Raw genomic sequence first — 24,695 nt, forward strand, 5'->3', positions numbered from 1 at the left:
TCTGCACCTCACTATGCTTCAATGGGGGATCCCTACGAATCTGCTCCTGACTTCCAAAATGCACACACTCGCCTACAAATACACTATGCGTGCATGCATCCTCAAACTCCTTCCTGCAACTGCAGCCGGTGCAGGGATCATCAGTTTTTGCCAGCACAGTGGAAGTGAAAATTTATTGTTAATAAATTCTCTGAACTGTTCCTCTGTTCTTGGGTCTCATTGTCTCACTCTTGCTCTCTGACAGAACAATCCAGCCATGATTGACCCAGCAGAGGAATCTACTCTTCGCGCCACCCTGTCTCAGCAGGCAGCTTTATTAAGACGTCAGCAGGATCAAATCTCCGCTAATAACTGGGCTCTGGAGATTATGGCATCGCAGCTTGCTGAGCTCACCTCTGGCATCCAACAACTCCACCAGTTTCCTGATACCTGCCTCACCCAGAAAGCGCCCTCAGCAGCTCCGGTGATTCCCCAAGTTTCTGCACGCTCCAAGCCCTGCCCCAATCCTCCAGCCCCATTCTCAGATGAGGCGGACTGTTGTTGCACCTTCCTTGCACAATGTACCTTGTACTTTTCATTGCAGCTCTCTTCTTTCCTGTTGGAGACAATAAAGTTGGCATATATCATCACGGTCCTCACCGGAAGGGTCACTGATTGGGGAACCAACATGTGAGTCAAAGGATGTCCCTGCATATTCGATCCGGCCCTGCTGCAGTGTGGGTCAGCCAGTCATGCTGTTTCCACATTGGTGGATTCCGGCCCCCAAGGGAATGTTATGGACGTTGACGTGGCTTCCAAGTGGCAAGTTCCGATGGTCCAGTTGGACGAACCTATTACCGCCTGGAGGAGGCGGAGGAGCCGGGCAACTGCTCTTCAGTCGCTAACAGCGTCCATGGCCACAGAGGCTGTTCCCCTGTCAGAGCCCCTGTATGGGGCTCCATACAGGTTAAGAACATCATGAGGGTGAGTAAATGATGAAAGATTTTTTTTTTTTGTTTTTTTTTTTTGGGTGAACTATCCCTTTAAGAGCATGAAATACCTGCTGCACCTTTAAATATTGTTTGTCTCTTTTCAGACTCCTCCTCCTCAGGTGACAGGTGAAACTATTAAAACAGGATCCATTTTGTGACAAGGGCAGAAAATTACATGAGGAGAGAAAAATACAATAAGTATCACAGTTTGTGCTCCACTGAATCTCTGAATTGTCTGAAACATTAAATGAATTCGTTGTGAAGTATTTTGAAGGTGATATTCTAGTCAGTAAAGAGGAAGTGAACATCAACAGCTCTAGACTGGTGAGTACTGATCTACTGCAAAACAAAACTCACAAGACAGCATTAATTAATCTTTAAAATTATCAGCTACAGTAAGACATCTAACAGCAGTTAGTATTTAAGTATACTGAAGTATGAATCACAGCAGCACAAACAGATACTGAGACTTTATCTGCTTTTATCTGAATAGTGAGTATGTGTGTTCAGTTCCTTTGGCTCTAGAAGGATATTACTTTTATTACTCTATCATTTTTATGATCAAACTTACTGCTTTTTCCTCTTGCCTGTAAACTTTGTTTTATTTTCTTCTGATTTTTTTTCTTTGTCTTTATGCTGGTGTTTGACACATCTGTAAAGCTGACAGTCTGTAATTTAATCTCCTAGTCATTGATTCATTTCTCATTCACTTTGTGCATTGATTTGCATGTAAATTTAAACCTTCAGTTGCAGCAGGTTAAAAGTCTTTCCAGCGTTGGTGGCATTCAGATCAGATTGGTTTGTAATGGTCATGTGCTCAAACACATCTTCATTAAATAAGTGTGACAATTTCACAAAATCACCAAAAATAAAATGTTTACTGTGTGTAACTACCATATTTTTCCTTTTAAAATGAATACATTAAAATATTTGTATCATTATTTTTTATATAAATATTCATAATGCAACATGTTACCTTTCATAAAAGTTGTAAAGTGTGCAAGAATTAGTCTAGTTCAGCTGGTAAACAGTATTTCAGAAGACTCATGTTAGGACTGTGTGCGCAACTTTGGATAAACTACAGGAATATCAAACAGTGTGCTTCCTTTTTCCCTGTTCTGAACAAAGAATATTCTCAAAATTGAAAGAATCCTGTTAAACTATGTTCATCTTTAATGTAAAATTAGATATAGTCTGTTTCTGATCACCATGAATGAAAAGAATAAAATCTCTCTTATTATTACTCTGAAACACTGAACAAGAATAGAGAAGAGAGAAATATAGAGAAGAGTGACTCTGAGAAACTGATGAGAGGAAAAGAGTGTTTGACTCTGTGAGAGTTTGTAGTTTCTGAAACTGTTTCATTGCTGTTGTGTTTTAGTTTGACTCATGGAGAATCTCCTGAATCCAGCTGTGTGTCCATGAAGAGTGATCAGTCCTCCACTTCAGTTCAGCAGAGTGTTGTGCTGATGTGAGGTGAGGACAGTCTCATGGTTTATCAGTCTGTATTCTCTGAGCTGCTGATGTGCACATATTCACCTGTACTCTCAGTGTGCTGTACTTTATACTACTGACAAATACACACATTCACACATGTGTTTACTGCTGTGTGTTTAGTGTTTAAATATCTATTTACAAGATATTTCAATGTTTCATGAATTAAAGTAATCTGAACTGAAGCATATTGATTCTGTTTTCCAGATTACCCAGCATGCTCTGAGAGAGAGAGAAGGACGATGATGGTCAGATCAGAGTCAGAGATGGGCTTCTGAAGATCACACTGCACGTCCTGAGGAAGATGAAGCAGACAGACCTCGCTAACACACTACACACCAGTAAGAGCTCGCAGTCATGTGACCATTACATCACTTTATTTACTGAAACAGTTTATTTACTGATTATTTGTGAAAACATATTTAAAGTTTAATGATAATCAGCAGCAAATACTCATGAAGGCTTTTGTGTTCATCTTATGATGATCAGAAGACATAATCTCTACAAAATATTTAGAAAAATGATTACACCCTATTAACATTTTAGCATAAAATAAATTCAGTAAGACTTCATACGTGTTATTAATATTCACTTGTGCTGTTGTATTCCTGCGGATTGAATCCAGTGGAATTATTAACTTCCAGCCCTCTACGGTCATGTTGGAGAAAGAATTGCCATTGGCTAGTAATTTGTAGTTTTTACTCACCAGACTTTTGATGACATGTAAGAATAATGCAACTGAAAAAGATATTAAGCAAACCGAGAAAAGGGCCCTCTTCATATATATGACTTCAAGCAATATAGTATGAAATATTGTACATTTTATTTTACTTTATTTTTCACCTTATCATTTTAATCACACTTTAGCTTTTTACATTTTTTTAAATTTCACATTCTATCAATTTATATTATGTCATGAAGTTGCATTTTTAATAATGATACAAGCTGTTATTTTTAACTAAATATTCACAACGTTGTTTACTAATAATAATAATAATGAGGGTTGACACAATTATGCAAATAATTGCAATTATGACAATTTCTAACATAAATGACATATTCTCTTCCTTTGCACAACAGAAATTTCTCCTTTGTATGTGAAAAAACACAAATCCAGACTAAGGGAAAAATTCCAGCAAATTAATGAAGGATCCTCAAATCAAGGACCCTCAACACTTGTGAATGAGATCTACACAGAGCTGTACATCACAGAGGGAGGGAGTGGAGAGGTCAATAATGAACATGAGGTGAGACAGATTGAGACAACATCCAGGAGACCAGAGACACAGGAAACACCAATCAAATGCAATGACATCTTTAAAACCTTACCTGGACAAGACAAACCCATCAGAACTGTGCTGACTAAAGGAGTTGCTGGAATTGGAAAAACAGTCTCTGTGCAGAAGTTCATTCTGGACTGGGCTGAAGGAAAAGCAAATCAGGATGTTAACTTCATATTTCCACTTCCTTGCAGAGAGCTCAATTTGATAAAGCTGAAAAATATCATTCTGATGGATCTTCTTCATCAGTTTTTCACAGATACAAAAGAACTGAGATCAACAGACTTTGATGAATATAAAGTAATTTTCATTTTTGATGGTCTGGATGAGTGTCGACTTCCTCTAGATTTCCAGAACAATGATATTTTGTGTAATGTGACAGAATCAGCCTCAGTGGATGTGCTGCTGACCAACCTCATCAAGGGGAATCTGCTTCCTTCTGCTCTGATCTGGATAACCTCTCGACAGCAGCAGCCATTCAGATTCCTCCTGAGTGTGTTGATCAGCTCGCAGATGTACGAGGATTCAATGACCTTCAGAAGGACGAGTATTTCAGGAAGAGAATAAATGATGAGAGTCTGGCCAATAGAATAATCGCACATGAAATCATCCAGAAGCCTGTATATCATGTGTCATATACCAGTCTTCTGTTGGATTTCAGCCACTGTTCTAGAGAGACTGTTGGGTGAAGCAGAGAGTGCAGAGATCCCCAAGACTCTCACTCAAATGTTCCCACACTTCCTGATCTTTCAGACCAAACTGAAGACACACAAGTATGATGGGAAATGTGAGGTGGATCTTCAGCAGGCTAGAAAGACAATTCTTTCACTGGGAAAGCTGGCTTTTCAACAGCTGGAAAAAGGGAGCCTGATCTTCTATGAGGAGGACCTGAGAGAGTGTGGCATTTATGTCAGAGAAGTGACAGTGTACTCAGGAGTTTGTACCCAAATCTTCAGAGAGGAGTTTGGACTGTACCTGGGGAAGGTGTTCAGCTTTGTGCATCTGAGCATTCAGGAGTTTCTCGCTGCTTTATTCAAGTTTCTGAACAAGTCAAGAATGAGTGATTTCCTGAAGAGTGAAGTGGACAAGGCCTTGCAGATTGAGAACGGACACCTGGAACTTTTCCTCCGATTCCTTCTGGCTCTCTCACCGGAGTCCAATCAGACAATCTTACGAGATCTACTGACACAGACAGGAAGCAGCTCTGACAGCAAACAGGAAATAGTTTAGTACATTAAGATGAAGATCAGGAAGAATCCTTCTCCAGAGAAATCCATCAATCTGTTCCACTGTCTGAATGAACTGAATGATCATTCTCTAGTGCAGGAAGTACAAACATACCTGAACAGAAGAGATAACAATTGTCTTTCTGGAGTCAGTCTCTCCCCTGCTCAGTGGTCAGCTCTGGTGTTTGTGTTGCTGAACTCAGAACAGCAGCTGGATCAGTTTATACTGAATAAATATAATCCATCAGATGAATGTCTTCTGCGGCTGCTACCAGTGATCAAAGCATCCAGAAAAGCTCAGTGAGTAATTTACCTCTATTTTAATCACAATTTGATGTAACACTTACATCATATTCACATGTAACTGACAATAGCAGAGATTAGTTCATCAACACTCGTCACATGTTTTTACTGTCCCTTCATTAAAAGAGATATCACATTATTTATATAATGTACATTATAATGTATTATTTATAAATATAAGTACATCTGGAATTTCATGCTGAATAATTATGTATTTTTTTTTAATCAATTATTTTCACTCTTCCCTATATCTAAACTCATAATTCCATATGTCACCAATGTTGAATAGCAGATAATAACTATTATTACTTAATTTATTAAATCATATGAAAAATCATCTGGTATTATATTTTGCTCTCCTGTTCACTGTTTGCACAGTTACACCAGAGAACTGACTGTATGAGTGGAAAAGTCAACTTCTACTCACCTCACTGAGCTGCTGTCATGTTTCATCTTAATGCTGATGAACCTTCATTCCCACCAGCTGATTCTCATTGCACATCCATTTGCTCTTGTTTTGTTTCTATCTGAGGGGTGTGAGTTTCTGACAGCTGTACTGAGACACCTTCAGTAAAATTGATAGTTTAACACACTGTTATCTTGTAATTTCTCTCTCAGTCTGTGGAACTGTAATCTGACAGAGAAAAGTTGTTCAGCACTGGCCTCAGTTCTCAGCTCAAGCTCCTCAAGTCTGAGAGAACTGAACCTGAATGACAATAAACTGCAGGATTCTGGAGTGAAGCTGCTCTTTGCTGGACTGAAGAATACAAACTGTATGTGATATTGGTCCACAATGCATATTTAGGGTGCATCAAAATTATCCACACGACTCCAGTCGACAAATAAAGTTCTTCTGAAACAAGACAATTGATTATTTTTAGAAACAAAACAATACTTATATACTTTTTAACTACAGATATTCGCTTCCGCACATCAAAATCAAATCAAATCCCTTTATTGTCACTCAACCATATACACAAGTGCAACAGTGGGTTAGAGTCTTGGGTGCAGTTCCAAGCAACATAGCAGTATGACAATTATAATAAACATCTGATTTACACAACACAGTTTACACATCTTGTTACACTATACAATATACACCTAATAATATACAATTTACAGTATACACAATAAGAAGACTGTATACAAAAAATAAATAATATACAATATATATTTTTCACGTGTATATTTTTACACAAAGTAAAAAGACTGTATACAGTAAAAATACACTGTATTTTTACACTCAGTGTGGATGGACCACTGAGTTCCTCAGTGATGTGAAAATCTAGCTTTGCACTCGTTAATTGTTTCCAATTACAAATGCATGGTGGCAGTAACTTCACACTTATGATGAGATCACATCCCTGAGGCACGCCATCAAACCTGCGTGTGTATAATCTGCACTCGTGTTGCTGTTTACCAGAAGAGAGGGGCTGAAACAGTCTTTTCAATGTTACAATATCTTTATTTTTATGTTACCAACATTTCAAATAACCACAGAAATAATGGAATAAGAGTTTAAAGCCATTGCCGTGTGAACTGGCTGTTTTGAGGCGGCAAAATAATAATAATAATTATTATTATATTTTTTTTAACATCAAACTAAGAATGTATTAGGTAACAAGTTAGTCCATTTAAGCCTTCTCACAGTTCATCCATCAGTTATTTTCACCACTTCTGGTGCAACAAGTGGAATGGCTAGTTTCTAAGAACCACTATGACAAACTGTGTTAAGAATGTGGTATCATGATACTTTTACTGGTAAAGTATCATAGCCAATCGTCGAGATAGTTGAGGATGCGGATGCCCACTTCCCTTAGCGGGGCAAGGGCTGCCTCTGTGACTTTCATGAAGATGCGAGGCAACAGGGACAGACCAAAGGGGAGGACCTTGTACTGGTATGCCCAGCCATCGAAAGCAAACCGCAGGAAGGGCTTGTGTCGAGGTAAAACCGAGATGTGGAAATATGCATCCTTCAGGTCTACGGCCACAAACCAATCTTGGTGCCGAACGCTTGCTAAAATGCGTTTCTGCGTCAGCATCTTGAACGGGAGTCTGTGCAAGGCCCGGTTCAGTACTCGCAGGTACAAGATTGGCCGCAACCCACCCCCTTTCTTCGGTACGATGAAGTAGGGGCTGTAGAACCCCTTCTTCATCTCGGCTGGAGGGACAGGCTCTATCACGTCCTTCCGCAGAAGGCTCGCGATCTCCGCACGCAGGGCAGCGGTGTTCTCGCCCTTCACTGAGGTGAAACAGATGCCGTTGAACCTGGGTGGACGCCTGGCGAACTGGATTGCATAGCCGAGTCGGACGGTCCTGGTCAGCCATCACGACGGGTTGGAGAGCGCCTCCAAACTCCGGGCGAGGGGGACCAAGGGGACAGTCGCTTCGGATGTACCAGCGGGTGGGGCCTCGCGGCGTGGTGGAGCCTGACCTGGCTCCAGATACCCACCATAGGACCGGTCAGGGATGGGGAAGGAGGGAAATCGTCCTCGTAGTCCGTCAAAACCGCCCTGGCATGGGTGTGTTTGTGCCACAGCTGGGCGCGCAGGGGTGGGGGGCCTGCCTCCGGGGCCCGTCTATGAACGCCGTCTCCGCGTGGGCAGCACCCAAGCACGTGAGACAGCGATCGTGGCCGTTGGAAGCGGAGAGATAATGACTGCAAGCAGGAATTAAACACAAACGGAAAGAAGCTCTCCGTAAGTGCCACCCTTTTAGAAGGAAAATATACCCTTTTAATGGAAGAATATACTCTTATAGGCTGCTGAAGCGAGGAGGATAAACTGCTGGAATGCGCAGTAAATCCAACAGCTTTTCAAGGTGAATGGATCGGCAGAGTAATTCAGCACGCTGAACACAATCGCTCGGCTCCAAAGAGAAAATCTGAATGATCGAGCCAGCTCCTTTTATAACCATATGTCCAGGGGAGTGGCATGCAAATTCCACTCGCCAATTCCCATTGGCCTTTTCTCAAAGATCAGAGGTGTTTGGGGCTCCCAAGGGCGACTACCTAGTGTCACTGTATCGACACAACGTGAACTGAGTTTAAATGTATTTGGCTAAGGTGTATGTAAACTTCTGACTTCAACTGTCTATACGTATAAAGTTTGAATAGCAATACAGAAGATTTCTCCAAAACCAAACTTTTCAAGACATTGGAAAATGAATTCATGCTGTCAAACACTTTATATAAATCCAAAAAGTGAAGGAAACAATCATTACTGATCAAATTAGAATAATCTAAAGATGTCTAAAATGAAATGTATGTTATTAGATATATGTATTTTATTATTAAATCCAGATTGTGTCTCATCTATTATTGAATCAAGTACATTTTTAATTCTCTTGGAAAATATGTGGGCAAAAACTTTATAATCATTTTTTAACAAACTTATTGAGCGCCAACTGTCAATAAAGAGCGAATCTTTATTCTGTTTAGGGTTGAGGGATTTTATTCCTTGATACATACTAGGAGGAAGTTCATTATTTTTAATGCTCTCAATAAAAACCTTTAACAAAAATGGGGCAAGAATGGCTGAAAGTTGTTGGTAAAATTCTGCAACAATGCCATCATTACCAGTTGACATATTACATTTATGGTACTTTATGGCATCAGCTACTTCTAAGTTTATAAACATATTATATTTTCCCCAAAATAGCTTGTAAGGGGCCGTTTAGTGGCTACGTGGGTCGTTGGGGCGGTCCTTGGCACCCCGAGGGGGAAGTGATGCAATAAAGTGGGCATTTGGCCCTATAGGGTTTTCGTGGTCAGCGCCCACCTGCGGTTTATTTGAATGGAGAGGGAGCCCACTGCAATAAGCCAGAGTTGGGACGTGGTGGCGCCACCCAGCGGTCGCCTGCAGGAATGCATGTAAATGCTTTCAGTTTTTGAACGCTCGTAGCGAGGCCACCGTGGGGCGCAGACGCTCAGGGACGCTTCTGGTCGTCTTCGGGGGACCCACCGGTCGATGCGGAGCAGCGCTGCGTGTCGGCAAAAATCATCTAGGGGGCGTCGCGCAGCGTCCACGAACCAGCGTCCACGGAGCTACTGAATAAGCGCTCTGAGGACCTCCCGTCCTTACTACTTCCCTACTCTAAGTCAGCCAATTAAGCACTTAACGAAGTCATTCAGACTTCAAACTTTGCACACTGTCTAAGGGGCCTGTTAGAAGCTCTAGATTTCAAATTGGAGTCATTTGGAGCTTTCTGAAGGTTGTCCACGATACACCTATAGAAATGAATTGAATAAATTGCTTGTGGGAATCGCCCTGGCAGCGTGCCCAGAGGTCCCAGAGACCCCAAATTTCACACGCTGACACATCGCGTGCCCCTTATCGACATACTAAGGGGACTAAAGCCTAGGCTGAAAAACAATATTTGTCATTATTTTCAATAGATCTCCCTGCTTGTCATAGGAATCAATGAGACAGCCTGCTCTGTAGGCCCACATGCATCAGTACATTCATCAGAAGCTTTAATACTTAGCAAGCACCTGCGGCCTCCAAATTCTAGATCCTGATTTGGGGGCCCCTGACAGTCGAGGATTTCAAATTTCAAGCTCCTGTGGCCTTTGGAACCCCCTTTTCTATATGGCCCACTTGACCATTAAACCAATGCAGTTCCATAGGTGTTTCGTGGACCACCTTAAATTAGGTGCTAAGACCTGGGGGCTTCGAATGCTTCATCATAGGTCCCTTAGAAACAACATATTGAAAAGCTGTGTCCCTCAGAGTTTGGGAAGTACTTTAAAAAAAATCAAGAAAAATATTAAAGGAAAATAACTGTCACTTTTCATTCACAAGTCAGCCAATTAAGCACTTAACGAAGTCATTCAGACTTCAAACTTTGTACACTGTCTAAGGGGCCCCCGAGAAGATATAGATTTCAAATTGGAGTCATTTGGAGCTTTCTGAGGGGTGTCCACGAAACACCTATAGAAATGGATGGTATAAATTGCACATGGGATGTGCCCTGGCAATGTGCCCAGAGGTCCCAGAGACCCCAAATTTCACATAGTGACCCCTCGTGGGACTCTTGAAGACATACTAAGAGTGCTAAGGATTTCGGTGAAGTATTGGTCGAACATCAGAAAACGGCTTTAAAGGACTCTGGGCGGGCACAGCAGGCCCCCACCGTGTGCCCCATGATGAAATATATTTAAAAAATGTAACAAAAAATAATTGGTGTCAGGAACGCATAAAAACACACTTAGAGGGGGCGTGTGGGACGCCTGGGCACTGCCCAGCACGAATTAGGGCGATGTATGGCATCAGGGGCCACACTGGGGGCAAAGGCATGCCAAAGTGGTATTTAGTGGGTAAGGGGACAGACAGTGGTTCTGTGGACAACAGGAAGCCCATATAGAAGAATAGTGGGTAAGGGGTCACAGGAAGTGAGTTCGTGGACAACAGGAAGCCCCTTTACAAGAATAGTGGGTAAGGGGTCACAGGAAGTGAGTTCATGGACAACAGGAAGCCCCTTTACAAGACTAGTGTGTAAGGTGGTTAAAAAGGGGCTCTGTGGATGCTGTTTACATTACTAAATGCCCCGTGGGCAGTAGGGGGTCAGTGGACCGACCCCAAAGTGACCATGACAACGCAAGAGTGCCCCTAGAGGTGTCCATACGGCGAGATAAGGGGGAAACCAAACATTACCCCAAAGTAATGGGGAAGTGCCACCTGGCCTACAAGCTAGTGGGCAAGTGGGCGTCCATGTAAGGGGTACGATCCATCGCACCAACTATGGGTCCAATGGCAATTTAAATGAATAGGGCTTGATCCCACGAACCGCCTACATTCCCTTACCAAAGTACTTACACCTGGAGTAATAAAGATGGCACGAGGCCATCTCTAACCAGAAGCCGCATAGACTTCTGGTTAGAGTCTGGAAATATTTTAAAGAACACTATTTCAGTGAAAATATTCTTGCTACTCCCCTAACAGACCACAAGGCAATTTACATAGATATTAAATGTTCCTTTTCTGTGGTACCACATCGTAGTTCTTACTAGAATATGAATATCTCTCACCTGAGGCATAAGGCAGTTAAATTAGAAATTTTAAACTTAATATTGTAACGTTCAGTGTCTAGGAGTGGAAGAGAGGAGACGCAGGAGTAGATTCATTCAACCCTTTAATTATAATCGTTGGAGTAGAACATTCGCTGGAGTGGAAACAACCTATTAAACGTAACACTTCTTAGACACAAAGTAGCACTTCAAGGACTAACAAAGGAGTAGGTAAAACTAGAGGATATTTATACAAAAGGAACTAATGAGTGAATGGAATACAGGTGAGGATAATAAGAAACAGATGGAAGTGATGAGGGCAGTGCACTTTGGGAAATGAAGTCTGGGGGAAAACTTCAAAATAAGAGTCCTTGAAGAAAATATCCTCTTAGTGGGATTTGGCACCAATGGCGGGTATTGGGAACTATTGAAATTTTATTAATATTTTTTTAGTCTTGAGAGACAGCAGGGTAAATGAAAAGCAATCCATCAACTCAGTATTTCTGGTCTTGTTACTGATGATTATCACACTATTTCTCACTTTTGGTATAACTTTTATGCTAACTATATGTCTAGCTATAGTGCTGATGTCGCTGCTACTTTCTTGAACCCTCTTAAAAATATAACTCCAATTAGTATGTTTCACAAACACACTATTTGTCCACATTCCCACTATATTACAGGAGTTTGTCCCTGGGGGTGCACGGACCGCGGGGTTGTGTCCCGGAGGGGGCGGGGCTGACCATGAACACACTATTTGTCCACCTTCCCGCTATATTACAAGACTTTGTCCCTGGGGGACCACAGGCCCCTGGAGTGTGTCCAGTAGGGGACGGGGCTGACCATAACTACTTGTCCATTTACCCACTAAATTGAACCACTTTCTCACTGTTGTCTGAGGACCCTCTGTGTGTGTCTGGGAGGCAGTGGGTCTGTCCATGGACAAATGATTTGTCCCCTTTGACCACGTTAAAATATGTATGACTTGCAAGTGGGTGTAGTAGCAATTTAATTCACTTGTGATGCGACAGTGGTAGATCTAATCAATGACAATTACGAAACAGCCTAAAGAGAGGAGGTGACACTCTGACACGCTGTCACCACCAACATACTAAATGTCCATTTCCAATTTATTGTATTGGTCTATTACCCCTGTGTCCACCAACATACTAAATGTCCATTTTCAATTTATTATAATGGTCTATTATCCCTGTGTCCACCAACATACTAAAGGTCCATTTTCAATTTATTGTATTGGTCTATTGTGTCCACCAACATATTAAATGTCCATTTCAAATTTATTGTATTGGTCTATTGTGTCCACCAACGTACTAAATGTCCATTTTCAATTTATTATAATGGTCTATTACCCTTCCACCAACATACTAAATGTCCATTTCCAATTTATTGTATTGGTCTATTACTCCTGTGTTCACCAACATATTAAATGTCCATTTCCAATATATTGTATTGGTCTATTGTGTCCACCAACATACTAAATGTCCATTTTCAATTTATTATAATGGTCTATTACCCCTGTGTCCACCAACATACTAAATGTTCATTTCCAATTTATTGTATTGGTCTATTACCCTTGTGTCCACTAACATACTAAATGTCCATTTCAAATTAATTGTATTGATGTATTCACTCTAAGTCCATCAACATACTAAAGGTCTATTTCCAATTTATTATATTGGTCTATTACCCCTGTGTCCACCAACATACTAAAGGTCCATTTCCAATTTATTGTATTGGTCTATTGTGTCCACCAACATACTAAATGTCCATTTTCAATTTATTATAATGGACTATTACCCTACGTCCAACAACATACTAAATGTCCATTTCCAATTTATTGTATTGGTCTATTACCCTTGTGTCCACTAACATACTAAATGTCCATTTCCAATTTATTGTATTGGTCTATTGTGTCCACCAACATATTTAATGTCCATTTCCAATTTATTGTATTAATGAATTTAATCTAAGTCCACCAACATACTAAATGTCCATTTCCAATGTATTGTATTGATGTATTTAATCTAAGTCCACCAACATACTAAATGTCCATTTCCAATGTATTGTATTGATGTATTTAATCTAAGTCAACCAACATACTAAATGTCCATTTCCAATTTATTGTATTGATGTATTTAATCTAAGTCCACCAACATACTAAATGTCCATTTCCAATGTATTGTATTGATGTATTTAATATAAGTCCATCAACATATTAAAGGTCCATTTCCAATTTATTATATTGGTCTATTACCCCTGTGTCCACCAACACATTAAATGTCAATTTCCAATTTATTGTATTGATGTATTTAATCTAAGTCCACCAACATACTAAATGTCCATTTCCAATTTATTGTATTAATGTATTTAATTTAAGTCCACCAACATACTAAAGGTCCATTTCCAATTTATTATATTGGTCTATTACCCCTGTGTCCACCAACATACTAAAGGTCCATTTCCAATTTATTGTATTGGTCTATTGTGTCCACCAACATACTAAATGTCCATTTTCAATTTATTATAATGGACTATTACCCTACGTCCAACAACATACTAAATGTCCATTTCCAATTTATTGTATTGGTCTATTACCCTTGTGTCCACTAACATACTAAATGTCTATTTCCAATTTATTGTATTGGTCTATTGTGTCCACCAACATATTTAATGTCCATTTCCAATTTATTGTATTAATGAATTTAATCTAAGTCCACCAACATACTAAATGTCCATTTCCAATGTATTGTATTGATGTATTTAATCTAAGTCCACCAACATACTAAATGTCCATTTCCAATGTATTGTATTGATGTATTTAATCTAAGTCCACCAACATACTAAATGTCCATTTCCAATGTATTGTATTGATGTATTTAATCTAAGTCAACCAACATACTAAATGTCCATTTCCAATTTATTGTATTGATGTATTTAATCTAAGTCCACCAACATACTAAATGTCCATTTCCAATGTATTGTATTGATGTATTTAATATAAGTCCATCAACATATTAAAGGTCCATTTCCAATTTATTATATTGGTCTATTACCCCTGTGTCCACCAACACATTAAATGTCCATTTCCAATTTATTGTATTGATGTATTTAATCTAAGTCCACCAACATACTAAAGGTCCATTTCCAATATATTTTATTGGTGTATTCAGTCTAAGTCAAGCAACATACTAAATGCCCATTTCCAATTTATTGTATTAATGTATTTAATCTAAGTCCATCAACATATTAAAGGTCCATTTCCAATATATTTTATTGGTGTATTCAGTCTAAGTCAACCAACATACTAAATGTCTATTTCCAATTTATTGTATTAAATGACTGTCCACGAAGCATGTATTTGCCACCATTCAAATAAATTGTACGTGGGCACTTCTTACAAGACGGCACAAAAGTGCCCACGTGCAATTTATTTGAATGGTGGAAAATACATGGTTCGTGGACGGTCATTTGTATGACTTTTCTCGCTATTTGCATGCAAAATTATCAATAAATCATCAAGTATTTCACTAAAAATAATCAATGGATCCCATTTATGCAACTTACATCTCAAAATATTGTATATTTTGCTTAAAAATGACTGTCCACGAACCATGTATTTGCCACCATTCAAATAAATGTTACGTGGGCACTTCCTACAAGACGGCACAAAAGTGCCCACATGCAATTTATTTGAATGGTGAGAAATACATTGTTCGTGGACGGTCATTTGTATGGCTTTTCTAGCTATATGCATGCAAAATTATCAATAAATCATCAAGAATATCACTCAAAATCATCAATGGAACCCATTTATGCAACTTACATCTCAAAATATTGTATATTTCGCAAAACAATGACTGTCCACGAACCCTGTATTTGAATTACATTAGATAAGCTGCAGATGGTACCTTCCTTTTGGACTTAGACATTTTTTGAGGAAAAATTGCCACACATTTTATTTATATGACTTTAGTAGCAAGCATATGAAACATTATCAATAAAACACCCTGTATAGCACTCAACATACTCATTGGAACCCACTTATGCAACTTCTAACTCTTTAAAATGTATAATTAGCTAAAGAATGGCTGTCCATGAACCATGTATTTGCCACCATTCAAATAAATTGTACGTGGGCACTTCCTACAAGACGGCACAAAAGTGCCCAAGTGCAATTTATTTGAATGGTGGAAAATATATGGTTCATGGACGGTCATTTATATGGCTTTTCTTGCTATTTTTATGCAAAATTATCAATAAATCATCAAGAATATCACTCAAAGTCATCAATGGATCCCATTTATGCAACTTACATCTCAAAATATTGTATAATTCGCTAAAAAATGACTGTCCACGAACCATGTATTTGCCACCATTCAAATAAATTGTACGTGGGCACTTCCTAGAAGACGGCACAAAAGTGCCCACGTGCAATTTATTTGAATGGTGTAAAATACATGGTTCGTGGACGGTCATTTGTCTGGCTTTTCTAGCTATATGAATGCAAAATTATCAATAAATCATCAAGAATATCACTCAAAGTCATCAATGGAACCCATTTATGCAACTTACATCTCAAAATATTGTATAATTCGCTAAAAAATGACTGTCCACGAACCATGTATTTGCCACCATTCAAATAAATTGTACGTGGGCACTTCCTAGAAGACGGCACAAAAGTGCCCACGTGCAATTTATTTGAATGGTGGCAAATACATGGTTCGTGGACGGTCATTTGTATGGCTGTTCTAGCTATATGCATGCAAAATTATCAGTAAATCATCAAGAATATCATTCAAAATCATCAATGGAACCCATTTATGCAACTTACATCTCAAAATATTGTATAATTCGCTAAAAAATGACTGTCCACGAACCATGTATTTTCCACCATTCAAATAAATTGTACGTGGGCACTTTTGTGCCGTCTTGTAGGAAGTGCCCACGTACAATTTATTTGAATGGTGAGAAATACATGGTTCGTGGATGGTCATTTATATGGCTTTTCTTGCTATTTTTATGCACAATTATCAATAAATCATCAAGAATATCACTCAAAATAATAAATGGAACCAATTTATGCAACTTACATCTCAAAATATTGTATATTTAGCTATAGTGGATCAGATTTTAAAAAGTGCATCCCCGTGGGGGGCCTGGGTAGCTCAGTAAGACGCTAACTACCACCCCTGGAGTTTGCAAGTTTGAATCCAGGGCGTGCTGAGTGACTCCAGCCAGGTCTCCTAAGCAACCAAATTGGCCCAGTTGCTAGGGAGGGTAGAGTCACATGGGGCAACCTCCTGGTCGCCATAATGTGGTTCACTCTCAGAGGGGCACGTGGTGAGATGTGCGTGGATTCCGCAGTGGATGGTGTGAAGCCTCCACACACGCTACTCCACGGTAACGCACTCAACAAGTCATGCGATAAGATGTGCGGGTTGACGCGGAGGCAACTGAGATTTGTCCTAATTTTTTAAATTTCTTTTTTTATTTAGAACAATGCAAAAAGTACAAACAAGAGTACATACAGCAAAAAACATGTCAGGGGCTTACAGGGAAAATTACATGAAAAAGAAAAACATTTAATAAATAAAAAATAAAAATAAAGAAAGAAAAAAATACATTAAATAAAAAATGTTGGCAAAGTAAACAGTTGTATAGTTCATATTGCTTTCAGATTTCTACTTTTAGAGATAGTTTCCAGATATGTTTTAATGTCAATTTTAAATTGTTCAAATACAGGTATTTTTTCAATCCAGTTTACTTTATGTATATAATAACGAGCCATAATAATGATTAAATCACATATAAATACTAGATTTTTATCTTTATCAATTGAGAAACACTTTAACATCACATCACTTTCTTCAAAATTAACAACAATATGCTTCTTTTTTAAAATAATTTCCTACCTCTCTCCAAAAGACTTGTACCTTAGGACACTCCCAAATTAAATAATTAATAGTCTCAGGGGCACTTTTACAAAATATTCAATTATCTTCCACTCTAACTTTAAAGCGTTTTACCACAAGTGTCTTGACTGGGTATACTCGATGTACAATTTTATATGAAACCTCCTTTACTTTGTTTGTAATACAATACTTGTGAGGAGTCAACCATATTGTACTCCAGTCATACTGTTTTTTAAACATAAAATTCCATTTAGCTGTAACAGCAAGGATATCTTTTGTTTGAAAAAATTATTACACCCATATCTCTTCAACTGATTCTAATAAACAACTATTGTCATACCCTAAAAGTCTCAAAATGTCCCTGGGAATTGCATACAATACCCTTAAGTACTGGCTAGGTTCAACTGGAAAGCTATACATATTGATAAATTCGGTATAACTATATAAGATACCCTCATTTTTAATCAGTTGCTTAACCCAAATAATTCCCTTTTCAAACCAATTACCAAAAAAAAAAGTGTTTTGTTTCTGACTCTTATATATCTATTATTCAAAATTGTGCATTTATGGGGCGAGAAATTATGATTGTACATTAGTGTCCAAAAAAGTCAAACCTGTTTATGGAAACTTTAAAGTTTTATGGGAATCTTATTAATATCAAAATCACATTTCAATAAAAACTCTATACCACCTACTTTTTAAAATATAAGATTTGTTACTAACTAAAAAGAAATGTCCTTTTTTTTCAGGACACTGTATTTTAAAGATAATTTTGTAAAAATACAAATAACTTTACAGATCTTTATTGTAAAGGGTTTAAACAATGTTTTCCATGCTTGTTCAATGAACCATAAACAATTAATGAACATGCACCTGTGGAACGGTCGTTAAGGCACTAACAGCTAACAGACGGTAGGCAATTAAGGTCACAGCTATAAAAACTTAGGACACTAAAGAGACCTTTCTAATGACTCTGAAAAACACCAAAAGAAAGATGCCCAGGGTCCCTGCACATCTGCGTTAACATGCCTAAGACATGCTGCATGGAGGCATGAGGACTGCAGATGTGGCCAGGGCAATAAATTGCAATGTCCGTACTGTGAGATGCCTAAGACAGCACTACAGGGAGACAGGAAGGACAGCTGATCATCCTCGCAGTGGCAGACCACATGTAACAACACCTGCACAGGATCAGTACATCCGAATATCACACCTGCGGAACAGGTACAGGATGGCAACAACAACTGCCCGAGTTACACCAGGAATGCACAATCCCTCCATCAGTGCTCAGACTGTCCGCAATAGGCTGAGATAGACTGGACTGAGGACTTGTAGGCCTGTTGTAAGGCAGGTCCTTACCAGACATCACCAGCAACAACGTCGCCTATGGGCACAAACCCACCTTCGCTGGACCAGACACGACTGGCAAAAAGTGCTCTTCACTGACGAGTCACGGTTTTGTCTCACCAGGGGTGATGGTTGGACTCGCATTTATCATCAAAGGAACGAGCGTTACACCGAGGCTGGAGCGTAATCTGGAGCGGAATCGATTTGGAGGTGGAGGGTCCGTCATGGTCTGGGGCAGTGTGTCACAGCATCATCGGACTGAGCTTGTTGTCATTGCAGGCAATCTCAATGCTGTGCGTTACAGGGAAGACATCCTCCTCCCTCATGTGGTACCCTTCCTGCAGGCTCATCCTGACATGACCCTCCAGCAGGACAGTGCCACCAGCCGTACTGCTCATTCTGTGTGTGATTTCATGCAAGACAGGAATGTCAGTGTTCTGCCGTGGCCAGCGAAGAGCCCGGATCTCAATTCCATTGAGCACGTCTGGGACAAATTGGATTGGAGGATGAGGGCTAGGGCCATTCCCCCCAGAAATGTCTGGGAACTAAAAGATTTTTGTCCAGTTATGAAACTATGCAGTGTCTGATCCGGATTTTGTTTCTCCTCCTTCATTTCATTCAGTTCTTGATTTTCCTCTTTCACATCTATCAGATCAAAAATGAAAATACAAAAAGGACAATATTAATGAAATAAAACTCATCCCAAATTCTATAGCAGAAATATACAAGTGTCAAGAATCTATTTTAATGTGATGTTTTGAAATGTAATCTGCTTCAAGGTTTAAGGAATTCAATGTTATGTGCATTTTGTTTTATTTCTAAAGTCATTTGCTTTGCAGTTTTTCTAAGATTGATTACATTGTTATTTACTGTATAACGCTCAAGGGCTGCGCTCTTTATTTTTAAAAGTAATTTAGATGTACACTCACCGAGCACTTTATTAGGAACACCTCCACTTATTCATGTGATTACCTATTCAGCCAATCATGTGGCAGCAGTGCAATGCATAAAATCATGTAGATACGGGTCAGGAGCTTCAGTTAATATTCACATCAACCATCAGAATGGGGAAAAAATGTGATCTCAGTGATTTCGACTGTGACATGATTGGTGGTGCCAGACGGGCAGGTTTGAGTATTTCTGTAACTGCTGATCGCCTGGGATTTTAACGCACAACAGTCTCTAGAGTGTATTCAGAATGGTGCCAAAAACAAAAAAACATCCAGTGTGCAGCAGTTCTGCAGCTGGAAATGCCTTGTTGATGAGAAAGGGTCAACAGAGAATGGCCAGACTGGTTCAAGCTGACAGAAAGGCCACGGTACACGCTGTACAATTGTAGTGATCAGAATAGTATCTCAGAATGCATAACATGTCGAACCTTGAGACGGATGTGCTTCAACACAGACGACCACATTGGGCACTTTATTAGGAACACAGTGTTCCTAATAAGTGCTCGGTGAGTGTATATAAATCATCATATACATAAAGACTGTACATCAATCCCCCTGCACACACTACTGTTGGGCCTCAAGTACTCAGATATGAGACAAAGGCAGGCCTACATACAGTCATAAAGCCTGAATAACAACTGCGCCAAAATCAAACAAAGTGAGTCCAAAACAGACTACAGATCCCATGAAGCCTTGCTCAATTTACACCTATGTTTGAAATTCTGAAGGATCGAACTCTCAACTCCTATTGTATGAGGTGCATGACAGAACACGTCCCTCAACCATGACATCATCAGGAGTATAAAAATATTGGAGATCTTTCTGGGTGTTGCTTCCAGCGACAGTATTTGCCACGTCTAGTTGCAGTTCTGCTGCTCCCAGGTGTAGCCTTGTTGCCCAAGGAAGTAACGTACGTACCTGAAACTTTGGCCATACAATCTCCATCTCGGTGGACGAGCTGAGTTAATGGATCCGAAGGAGACCACTGAGCAATCCGCGTCTCACCCATTTGCCTGCAGAAGTGAAGAAAGAAGATTTCTCTTTCTTCTTCAACCGAGTCGACTTCACTGTTTTCTCTGCTGACCCACCGAGAATCAGCTGCTCTACCGCCCGCCGACAGAGCGAGGAAACGGCCTCCCGTCATCACCCGAGCTTCGAGGAAACGAGTCGGAGTCAAACGACGGACGAACACACATTCTACCTGCATCCTCACATAGATAGATTATTATAGTGTGTTATCCTTGTGTATCAAGGTTATTGCTTGTACAGTTTACCGACCGCCGAGTCCACTCATTGCTGCTAATAATACTCAAGGTATTACCAGGGGTGTTTCTAGACTCTGGCGGCCCCAGGCAGAAGGGACCTGGTGACCCCCCCCCTCCCCCCCCAGAAACAAACACCCCATAAGGCACATTAATCATTCATCCATGCACATAGATGATTATACAAACAAATCTTTTATTTTCCACAAAATGTAAAATGCTTCCTTTCTCAATGGAAATAATATAAATAAAATATAAAATATAAATAAATAAAGGCAAACTTTGCATACATAATATAAATAACTCCAAATACACAAACAATACAAAAATATTTGCTTACAAAACCGTAGTGCACTTTTTTTTAGAACTGCTGCTTGGCTTCAGCAAATGCAACCAATATGTCTTCCATGTCTAAAGACTTTCGAATACCATGTTCGATTAATATCAGTGCCAGTCCTGTGAGCCTCTCCTGGCACATGGTTGACCTCAAGTAGGTTTTTATCAGCTTGAGGCAACAGAGACAGGAAGTGTCAGGAGGAGATGCAGTGCAATGCTTAGATTACTGTACAGATCCAGAAGCTTCTCACTGTATATGTAATTTAGCATGTCAATTGGGCAGGTGAAGGCATGGTCAGGAAAAGTATGGACAGCAGAATTGATTTCTAGTGCTAAATCATCTGCTTCAATGTCATACAGTGTTTGCTCCAAGTTCTTGCACCTTCCATGAACTTTTCCACTATTTATTGTCTGTCTCATGTTATCCATTGAAAACATCTTGGTTACTGATGTAACCTCTGTTTCCTGATGGAGGGAACGAGACGTTGTGTCGATGTAGTGACACTAGGGGTTCGATCTTGAGAGCCCCAATCACCTTTGCTTAAAATAGAAAAGGCCAATGAAATTTGGCGAGTGGAATTTGCATGCCACTCTCCACCCCAGACATACGGGTATAAAAGGAGATGGCATGCATCACTCATTCAGATTTATGCTGAGGAGCCGATAGAGAGTCCCGGCCATGTCAGCGGCCAGTTCAGCACCACGGCAGGAGGGACACAACACCTCGTTCCCTCCATCAGGGAACAGAGGTTACATCAGTAAACAAGACGTTCCCTGTCTGTCACACACTCGACGTTGTGTCGATGTAGTGACACTAGGGGTTCCTATAGGAAACGCCGCAGGTGCTGAACCGTGTCACGAGGCATGGAAGAGTGGACACGGGCAAGCTGCTGCTTGCCTCGCAGCTAGCGCTCAACCATGTCGTGACCTTCCAGCGAGTTAGGTAAGGCGTCTCCGTAGTCCCGTTAAGGGGGAGAGGGCACTTACCCAAGTAGGCTACCGGCGGTGCCTTCCTTAATTTGCTGTTAAGCAATCTCCCGCTGAGCACTTTCTAGAATAGCGCTGGGAAGTGCTCTTCCTTCTCCAGGAAGGAGAGCACTACGGAGACCACATCCTGCCGGAGGGAGGTTAACATGTGGAGCATACCTCACATGGACTTACCAATGGGGAAGTACACATATGGAATGATACCACAGGAGGACCCTATCTACAGAGAGGGTACGCAGCACAGTGGCCAAGACAGAGAAAGCTCTGATGAGGGGAAACACAGGTTTCACCTAAGGGGGAAACCGAACAGTGGAAACTCATCATACGGGATTACCAAAGGGGAATCACCATGCATGGAGCACTGAGCCCAAGCACATGGGCTCACCTGAAAAGCGGAATACCACGAGTACTGGGCCTGGTGGCATTACTCCTCCGCTGAATTCATCACCGAGTTCGGACAAAAAGCGCACATTATCACCTTTGATAAAAGGGGAAAGGCGCAATGCAAGCGGTACACCCAACCGGCCGCCCAGTCTACCTGCTGTTACTGCGTAACACTCGGGTCGAAACCGGGTCTATACGTAGGTTATAAAACCTTGCAAAGTTATGCATATGTCTGCTAGAAAGGCCCCCCTTGCCAGTGCCCAGGAGGAAGCAACACCTCTAGTGGAGTGCGCCTGGACTCCCAAAGGGCACAGCAAATCCTGAGACTGGTATGCGAGAGAAATGGCATCCACAATCCAATGGGCCAACCTCTGATTGGAGACAGCTTTCCCCTTCTGCTGTCCTCCAAAACAGACAAACAGTTGCTCCGAGCATCTAAAGCTCTGCGTGCGGTCCAGATAGATGCACAAGGCGCAAACTGGACACAGCAACGACAAGGCCGGGTCTTCCTCCTCTGAAGGGTGCGCTTGCAGTTTCACCACCTGGTCCCGAAAAGGAGTGGTGGGAACTTTGGGCACATAACCGGGCCGGGGTCTCAAGATCACATGAGAGTGTGCCGGCCAGAAGTCCAGGCATTCGCTGGTAACAGAGAGCACCTGCAGGTCCCCCACCCTCTTGATTAAAGTGAGCGCCAGGTCGCGCTGTGCCGCGGCAGGTGTTTAATTGCTTTGGTCTGCTTTCTCACTGTCGAGAACTGATGGGCGAAATCCTCGACGGTGTCGCCAAAAAGCCCCCTTGGGAGATGGGCGCATCAAGAAAGCAGACTTTCTCGGCGTCACGCATCTCTGCAAGGTTGAGCCACAGATGCCGCTCTTGGAGCACAAGTGTGGACATTGTCCGCCCCAGGGTGTGTGCCGTGACAGTCCTACCCTCGTGCAGGTCTTTTAGTGCCTTGGCCTGGTGGACCTGCAGGATGGCCATGGCGTGCAGGGTGGAAGCGGCCTGACCCGTGGCCTTGTAAGCCTTCTTCATTAAAGAGGAAGAGAACTTACAGGCCTTGGAAGGGAGCCTTGGTCGGTCACGCCAGGTGGCTGTGCCCTGCGGGCATAAATGCACCGCTACGGCGTGCTCTACCTGGGGAAGCTCGACATATCCCTTAGCCGCTCTGCCATCGAGGGTAGTCAGAGAGGACGAGTCCGCGAAGCGTGTACGGGCAGTAAAAGGTGCCTTCCACGACTTCGTTAGCTCCTCGTGCACTTACGGGAAGAAAGGCACTGGGGCGAGGAGCGGCTGTGAGTCGCGCTCCAAGCCCAGAAACCAATCATCCAGCCGTGAACGCTCAGGGCAGGGTGGAGGGTTCAACTTCAGCCCGATGTTCGCAGCCGCTCGGGCAAGCAAGGCTGCCATCTCAGCGTCTGCCACATCCTGTGCTCTACCACCCGTGGGCGGGAGCTCAGAAGATTCATCCGCTTCCGATAGCAGAAGCCCACCCTCCGATGCCGCGACCGAAAGCTCATCCTCATCGCAAGCCGCACATGACACATTAAACACGCCCTGAGGCAAGCCGCCTGCATCGCTCGACAGCTCGTCCGGACAGAACGAGCGTGCTGGGGGATGGGTGGTCCGCGGGGGCTGAGCCGGCGGAAACGTTCCCATGTCCACATCCAGATCGCCCACGGTGGCTCCTTCATGAAGAAGGAAGTGAGCCACGACCGCAACGTTCTCATGGGCATGTTATCGCAATGAGAACATAACCCTTCCATGAAAGCCGCCTCGGCGTGCTGGCGCCCCACACACTTGAGGCAGATTTCATGGGTATCCTGAGGGTAGAGATAATGGCCACATCCAGTAGCACAAACGTGGAAGGACATCTTTAAAAAGACGGCAAGCGTTTGCGCAAGCTCTTTTAGAAGGAAATATACTCTTTCTAATATACTCTTTTAGCACCTGCAGACTCAGGCTGCCGAAGCGCCCAGGGGAAACACAGCACTCAACTGTGTGAGGGTGACCGCTGATATGCTGCGTAAGAATCCAGCAGCATAGCAAAGGGTGAGAGGACGAACACACAAGAATTCGGCTACGAAGACAAAATCTGAATGAGTGATGCACGCCATCTCCTTTTATACCTGTATGTCCGGGGCGGAGAGTGGCATGCAAATTCCACTCGCCAATTTTCATTGGCCTTTTCTATTTTAAGCAAAGGTGATTGGGACTC

The 24,695-nt window shown here is 41.5% G+C and overlaps 1 pseudogene; it reads left to right on the forward strand.

Annotated features, from left to right (window-relative positions):
- The first annotated feature begins 256 nt into the window (after positions 1-256).
- LOC127440555 (NACHT, LRR and PYD domains-containing protein 3-like) overlaps positions 257-24,695 on the forward strand; it is a 51,308-nt pseudogene continuing 26,869 nt past the window's right edge.

The sequence above is a fragment of the Myxocyprinus asiaticus genome, chromosome 5, assembly GCF_019703515.2.
Source record: "Myxocyprinus asiaticus isolate MX2 ecotype Aquarium Trade chromosome 5, UBuf_Myxa_2, whole genome shotgun sequence".
Lineage (NCBI taxonomy): Eukaryota > Metazoa > Chordata > Actinopteri > Cypriniformes > Catostomidae > Myxocyprinus > Myxocyprinus asiaticus.